At 51.3% G+C, this 8,389-nt stretch overlaps 1 pseudogene; it reads left to right on the top strand.

The window, feature by feature from the left end:
• Nucleotides 1–1,525: 1,525 nt before the first annotated feature.
• On the top strand, nt 1,526–2,617 carry LOC147968101 (putative WRKY transcription factor 17 pseudogene; annotated as a pseudogene).
• Nucleotides 2,618–8,389: the final 5,772 nt, after the last annotated feature.

Raw genomic sequence — 8,389 nt, 5'->3', positions numbered from 1 at the left:
GTTAGGATTATGCTATATGATGATACCTGGAGGACTTCAGTTTACTCTCTTCTACATGCTGCAAGACGGAGGCTGCCAGAAGCGTAGTCTTCGAAAGGACTAGCTATCCCCCTCTTATTCCGGCATTCTGCAGTTCAGTCCACATATGATAGCCTTATTCCAGTTGATACCAATGCATACATATGTAGTGTAGCTCCCTGCTTGCGAGTACTTTGGATGAGTACTCACGGTTGCTTTCTCCTTCTTTTCCATCTATCCCTTCTACCTGGTTCTCGCAACCAGATGTTGGAGCCCAGGAGCCAGACGCCACCGTCGACGACGACTCCTACTACACCGGAGGTGCCTACTACTACGTGCTGCCTGCTGACGACGACCAGGAGTAGTTAGGAGGATCCCAGGAAGGAGGCCTGCGCCTCTTTCGATCTGTATCCCAGTTTGTGCTAGCCATCTTATGGCAACTTGTTTAACTTATGTCTGTACTCAGATATTGTTGCTTCCGCTGACTCGTCTATGATCGAGCTCTTGTATTCGAGCCCTCGAGGCCCCTGGCTTGTAATATGATGCTTGTATGACTTATTTTATTTGTAGAGTTGTGTTGTGATATCTTCCCGTGAGTCCCCGATCTTGATCGTACACGTTTGCGTGTATGATTAGTGTACGATTGAATCGGGGGCGTCACACCTGGCGCCGGTGGGTCGAGCTCCACGTGCACCTCGCATCCACAGGACGTTGAGGCGGGCAACAACGTCGTGCAGTCGGACCTGCCATCGGTCGTACTCGTGGGCGGCGAGCTCAGCCGTGTGGAAGGAGCCGATTGAATGCTTCTTATGGGTGTCATGGTCAGTGATCTTGGCCACCCACGCCCCCCAATCCCGCTGCTGGACGCCGAGGTACTTCCTCTGTGGTTGCCGCGGCGCAAGGAGGTCGGGGAAGTCGGCGAGCCGACGGGATAGGGCATCGTCGGAGTGGTGGCTTGAGGACACGCTCGTGGCGGCGCACATCCGCGCTGCGGATGGGCCGTGGGGACTGGCAGCCACAGGATCCGGCCATTGGGGAGGAGGGAACGGCGGGCAATGAGGGGGGGGGGGGGGGGCGGCGGCGGGAAGCAAGGGGGAGAGGCAGAGGGTGAGGATTTTTTACTCGACCGCCAAGCGGTGGAGTAAATATAGGCGCCGGATACGCGATGGAGGAAAAGTTATCGTCCTCTGTGGGTTTTAGGGGTTCAGCTTGGTCCCGATTAAAGGACTAAAATCGGATTTTCACTCCCCTAAATTTTACTCGGTCGGATACTACTCTATTTTTTTTAAGGGATGGGCTAAAGTTGCTCCAAAATAAGTGGCAGACATAAATTACAGATCTCGACAATAAGGTAGCTGGAAACGAAACTTGAATCACGCGAGGGCTATTTCAGAAAGGACCAAAAAGATGGCGTTTCAGCTAACCAAATCCTTTGACTTACGCTCATATTATTCCTCGCCCTCCCCTCCTCCTCCCATTTTCCGCTTTATAAAACCCCTCGGCCTCCGTCCATCCATTTCCACCTCAAATCTCAAAGTCGCACAACGCCACAAGCCAAAGCACAAGGCCGCACCCACCTTTCCCCGTTCTTCTCCGGCGCCGACCATGGCCGTCGAACTCATGGGTTGCGGCTACGCCCCGCACGGCCACGCGGCCGAGGCCGAGGAGCAGTTCCAGGAGGCCGCTGCCGCGGGGCTCCTCAGCCTCGAGCTCATCATCTCCTCCTTCTCCTCCCGCGCCGGCTGCGCGCCGCCCCTCGGAGAGATGGCCGACCAGGCGGTGTCCAGGTTCCGCCGGGTCATCAACATCCTCGACCGCACCGGCCACGCCCGCTTCCGCCGCGGCCCTGTTGGCGCTGACGCCGACTCGTTGACCCCCCCTCCTGTCTCCTCTGCCCCTCCTCCGATGCCGGCCCAGGCACCGACACCGGCTGTCTCGCCGCAGCTGGCGCCGCAGAAAAGCATGACGCTGGACTTCACGAAGCCTTTGAAGGCGCCGGCGGCGGCCTCGGTTGCCGCGCCTTCGGTGACGTCGACGTCTTTCTTCTCGTCCGTGACGGCGGGGGGCGAGGGCAGCGTGTCGAAGGGCTGGAGCCAGCTGGTGTCCTCCGGCAAGCCGCCGCTCCCGGCTGGGACCAAACGCAAGCAACGCCAACAGCAGACGCGCTGCGCGCACTCCGACGCCGCCGCCGGTGGCCGGTGCCACTGCTCGAAGAAGCGCAAGAACCGGGTGAAGTACACGACACGCGTGCCCACGGTAACCTCGGGCGCGGCGGACATCCCCGGCGTCGGCGACAAGTACTCGTGGCGCAAGTACGGGCAGAAGACCATCAAGGGGTCCCCTCACCCCCGCTGCTACTACAGGTGCGGCACCGTCAAGGGCTGCCCGGCGCGGAAGCACGTGGAGCGCGCCACCGACGACCCCGCCATGCTCGTCGTGACCTACGAGGGCGACCACTGCCACGACACTTGGTCGCCGGCCGCCGCAAATTGAAGCTCCCCGGCAGCGACATGGCTCGATGTGCTTCTTCCATTTGTTCTTTGTAACGGGGGCTTGTGTAAAGGATCCAAAATTAGAATATAGAAGATGTTTTCATCAAGATTGGAAACGCATGTCAATTACGTAAAGATTCCACAGCTTTGGTGTTGGACCTCGCCGCCAAGGGCAATTCTGGCGGGGTGGTGGTCATGAGCACGAACGACAGTCTTCGTCACCTACCTCCGTCCGGCCGCCTTGTGAGGCCCTGGAGACAATCACAAGCAACAATGGAGGTAGGTGGGAGATTTGGGATGAGCAGGATAGAGAGGAAGGGGGAGAAGGGGAGAAGGGAGACAGATTTAGACGTTTTCCATCTCATTAGCTGTCGAGCACACACGGTCAGAGTTTAAGTAATCCACACCAGCGACACGTGGGCCCACTCACATGGCACGCAGGCTGCTGGTAGCTGGTCTGACTCTTTTCTTTATATACTCCCTCCGGTCCTTCGCATACTCGTAAACTTTGACCTTTATAAAAAAAACTATCAACATTCAGAATGTGAAATCAGCAACATTAGATGCGTCATGACTTTAATTTTTATATTGTATAAATTTAGCATTGTAGATGCTAATATTTTTTCATATAAATATGGTCAAACATTACGAAGTTTGACTTCAAACAATTCTTATATGCAGAGTAAAAAGAACCGGAGGGAGTATATCAGTAGCTGGTCTGACTCACCCAGCCACACTTGCTCGTGTCAAATTTGTCAATTTTGATCGATGGATGAAATCATTTCATAAAATGAACTGTTTTTAAAAAAAAATCACTCAACTGATCCTTTTAAGTGGCGCTAGCTTGACACGAAGGTGTCACAGTGAATTCATTTAACTGACCTTTTTAAGTGGCGTCCGACACGAAGGCATCATATTACACTGTGTAATGCCTGACTGACAGGCGCTACACATCTGGCCAGCGTCGCACCCTGGACTGCCTAAAATTACTAAGTTAATGTACGGCACCTAGCCTCTAGGCGTTGCACTAGTGGTTGCATTATTTAGAAGCAACCACTAGTGCAACGCCTAGACGCTAAGATACAGTGTAGCGCCTAGCTCTCAAGTGCTACATACTAACTTAGTAATTTTTGGATCACACGGGTGGGACGCTGCTTAGGCGTGCAACGCCTATCAGTTAGGCGCTACACGGTGTAGTGTGACGCCTTCGTGTCGGGCGCCACTCAAAAAGATCAGCTGAGTGGAATTTTTTTAGGGACAATTCATTTTGTGAAATAATTTCATCCACAGGTCAAAATTGTCAAATTTGCCCTTGCTCGTTCCATTTCACTATTGGGCTCAGTTGTCGTAGACTCAGTTGTCTATCAATGTCATCGCTCAGCAACTCCAACGCATCGATCCAAAAAAACATGTGTCTTATCTTTTTTGTCCGTTTGAATCGGTCGTGCGCCCAACGTCCACCCCAATTCACGTTCGTGCAGAAAATTATATGAATTTTTTAAAAAACCCGTGGCCATAGTGTTGGGGAACGTAGTAATTTCAAAATTTTCTCTACGCACACGCAAGATCATGGTGATGCATAGCAACGAGAGGGAAGAGTATCGTTCACGTACTCTCGTAGACCGTAAGCGGAAGCGTTATGAGAACGCGGTTGATGTAGTCGAACGTCTTAACGATCCGACCGATCCAAGAACCGAATGCACGGCACCTCCGAGTTCAGCACACGTTCAGCTCGATGACGTCCCATGAACTCCGATCCAGCAGAGCTTCACGGGAGAGTTCCGTCAGCACGACGGCGTGATGACGGTGATGATGTTGCTACCGACGCAGGGCTTCGCCTAAGCATCGCTACGATATGATCGAGATGGATTATGGTGGAGGGGGGCACCGCACACGGCTAAGGGATCAATGATCAACTTGTGTGTTCTAGGGTGTCCCCCTGCCCCCGTATATAAAGGAGCAAGGGGGAAGGTCGGCCGGCCCCTGTAGGGCGTCCCAGGAGGAGGAGTCCTCCTTCTAGTAGGAGTATGACTCCCCTTTCCTACTCCTACTAGGAGGAGCAAAGGAAGGGGGAAGGGGAGAAGGAAGGAGATTGAGGAAAGGGGGGCCGCCCCCTAGTCCAATTCAGTTTGGGCTAGGGGGGGCACGCGCCCTGCCTCCTCTCTTCCAGCACTTGGCCCATGAGGCCCAATACTTCTTCCCCGTATTCCCGTAACTCTCCGGTACTCCGAAAAATATCCGAATCACTCGGAACCTTTTCAACGTCCGAATATAGTCGTCCAATATATCTATCTTTATGTCTCAACCATTTCGAGACTCCTCGTCATGTCCCCGATCTCATTCAGGACTCCGAACTACCTTAGGTACATCAAATCACATAAACTCATAATGCCGATCGTCACCGAACGTTAAGCGTGCGGACCCTACGGGTTCGAGAACTATGTAGACATGACCGAGACATGTCTCCGGTCAATAACCAATAGCGGAACCTGGATGTTCATATTGGCTCCTACATATTCTATGAAGATCTTTATCGGCCAAACCGCATAACAACATACGTTGTTCCCTTTGTCATCGGTATATTACTTGCCCGAGATTCGATCGTCGGTATCCCAATACCTAGTTCAATCTCGTTACCGGCAAGTCTCTTTACTCGTTCCGTAATGCACTATCCCGCAACTAACTCATTAGTTGCATTGCTTGCAAGGCTTATAGTGATGTGCATTACCGAGAGGGCCCAAAGATACCTCTCCGACAATCGGAGTGACAAATCCTAATCTTGATCTATGCCAACTCAAAAAGTACCATCGGAGACACCTGTAGAGCACCTTTATAATCACCCAGTTACGTTGTGACGTTTGGTAGCACACAAAGTGTTCCTCCGGTGATCAGGAGTTGCATAATCTCATAGTCATAGGAACATGTATAAGCCATGAAGAAAGCAATAGCAGTAAACTAAAACGATCAAGTGCTAAGCTAACGGAATGGGTCAAGTCAATCACAGCATTCTCCTAATGATGTGATCCCGTTTATCAAATGACAACTCATGTCTATGGTTAGAAAACATAACCATCTTTGATCAACGAGCTAGTCAAATAGAGGCATACAAGTGACACTATGTTTGTCTATGTATTCACACATGTATTATGTTTCCGGTTAATAAAATTCTAGCATGAATAATAAACATTTATCATGAAATAAAGAAATAAATAATAACTTTATTATTGCCTCTAGGGCATATTTCCTTCAGTATCCCACTTGAACTAGAGTCAATAATCTAGATTACACAGTAATGATTCTAACACCCATGGAGCCTTGCTGTTGATCATGTTTTGCTCGTGAGAGAGGCTTAGTCAATGGGTCTGAACATTCAGATCCGTATGTATCTTGCAAATCTCTATGTCTCCCACCTGGACTTGATCGCGGATGGAATTGAAGCGTCTCTTGATGTGTTTGGTTCTCTTGTGAAATCTGGATTCCATTGCCAACGCAATTGCACCAGTATTGTCACAAAAATAATTCATTGGACCCGATGCACTAGGTATGACACCTAGATCGGATATGAACTCCTTCATCCAGACTCCTTCATTCGCTGCTTTCGAAGCAGCTATGTACTCCGCTTCACACGTAGATCCTGCCACGACGCTTTGTTTAGAACTGCTCCAACTGACAGCTCTACCGTTCAATATAAACACGTATCCGGTTTGCGATTTAGAATCGTCTGGATTAGTGTCAAAGCTTGCATCAACGTAACCATTTACGATGAGCTCTTTATCACCTCCATAAACGAGAAACATATCCTTAGTCCTTTTCATGTATTTCAGGATGTTCTTGACCGCTGTCTAGTGATCCACTCTTGGATTACTTTGGTACCTCCCTGCTAGACTAATAGCAAGGCACACATCAGGTCTGGTACACAACATTGCATACATGATAGAGCCTATGGCTGAAGCATAGGGGACACTTTTCATTTTCTCTCTATTTTCTGCAGTGGTCGGGCATTGAGTCTTACTCAACTTCACACCTTGTAACACAGGCAAGAATCCTTTCTTAGCTTGATCCATTTTGAACTTCTTCAAAACTTTATCAAGGTATGTGCTTTGTGAAAGTCCAATTAAGCGTCTTGATCTATCTCTTTAGATCTTGATGCCCAATATATAAGCAGCTTCACTGAGGTCTTTCATTAAAAAACTCTTATTCAAGTATCCTTTTGTGACGCCCCAAGACCGGAGCTGCAGATGCCTTCCAGGGTTTCCGGGTTTCGTCGTGTGATTTGTTTGGTTCTTCGCTTTCATCTTTGCATCATGTGAATTGCATCATGTCATCATGCCATCATGTCATTTCTTTTCTTAACTCAACTAAATAAATTGCATGGATCTTCGGTCCATTTAAATCGAGGGATATTCACTATGGTGATTACTCTTTAAAACATATTCTCCCAATATTTTAGGGAGCTATATAAATCATATTCCAATAATTTGGAATCACCCATAACACACGTGCCGATAATCCCATGCCTTTCTGCTTCGAGTTGATCTCCAAACCTTGCCGAAAATTCTTTCTTTTTTTTGAGGCTCCTCCAAAAGTCTCAACATTTTTGGTCCTTCCCAAACCTCACTTCCTATTCAAATCATTTGAATTAATTTCAAATGAGTTTGAATTCAACTTCAATCGCGTGCCCACTTCTATTTTGCGGGATCAAGCTCATTTTTGCAAGTCCGGGGAAATTATCCCTATGCGCAAAATCCTTCCGTAACCCTCTCCTTCTTTTCCCTCTCTCGGTTTTCTTTTCTCCTAAAGGATAATGTAGAGAAGAGAGAGGCCAGCCCTTTTAACCTCAGGCCCAACTACAGCCAGTCCGGCCTCTTGGACCTCCCAGGCCCAGCCACCAGTGGCCCAAGGCCCGCTCTCTCCCCCCTGTAACCCTAGCGATCCCCTCACATCTCCCCTCACTCCCTCGTTCCTCCTAGCACCGTCACGCATAGAAGATGGAACCGGTGCCCGATCCTCCCTCCTCTCGATCTCTCCCTCTCACTCGCTCTTGTCGCCACCCTGAGAAGAAGAGAGAGAGGAGCGAGAGCCCCCTGTCGCCGAGCGCCCGAGGAGAGGAGCTCCTCGAGTACCGACCGCCCTCAGCAACCTCCTCCCCTCTCCTCCCCGCGCCTTCCCGAGCGCCATGGCCGCCGCCCGCTCCCTGCAGCCGCTGCCGTCCCGCTCGAGTCCGAGGGCCCCGCCTCCGTCTCCGGTCGTCGTCAGCAAGCATCCCCGCCAGAGCTCTTCTTCTCCTGTGCACTGTCGTCGACCAAGCCCAGAAGCACCAGGACCCCGACGCGCTCCTTCTCCTCCTAGGATCTCCCTCGCCTGCGCGCACCTCACGCCGGCGAGCACGACGCCTCTTCGCGTGACCCCTTCCTTCGCTTCTTCTTCCAGCACAGGGCCCCTTCCCCGTGCGCCGCCACCTACCCTGCCGGCGACCAAAGCCACCGACGAGGCCTGCTGCCGGCCTCGGCAAAGCAGACGACGCCAACTCCTCCACCTCGCCTCTCCGCAACCCCCCCCCCCCCCCGCGCTGTGCATAGCGCCTCCCGACGCCACCCCACCTCCATCGCCCTTGTTGCTGTTGCTAGACCACCATGGCCACCCTCCCATGTTTCTTCTTCGGCCTTCAGTGCATCAAACACCCCACTGGTGCCTCTGTGAACGTTGCCAAGTTTGGCCACCACCAAGACCCTCAAATCATGTACCCGGAGCCCAAGTTTGGAGACTGCGTGGGTGTGCATCTCACTTGTGCCACTTTGGATCATCAAGACCGTTTCGGGATTCGCCAAGTACCGCTACGCCCGAAGACCACGGATCCGTGAAGTTCCACTACCGTCGCC

The sequence above is a fragment of the Triticum urartu genome, chromosome 5A (assembly GCF_056163025.1).
Source record: "Triticum urartu cultivar PI428250 chromosome 5A, HENAU_Tu73, whole genome shotgun sequence".
Lineage (NCBI taxonomy): Eukaryota > Viridiplantae > Streptophyta > Magnoliopsida > Poales > Poaceae > Triticum > Triticum urartu.
This window is presented reverse-complemented; position numbering and strand designations above follow the sequence as displayed.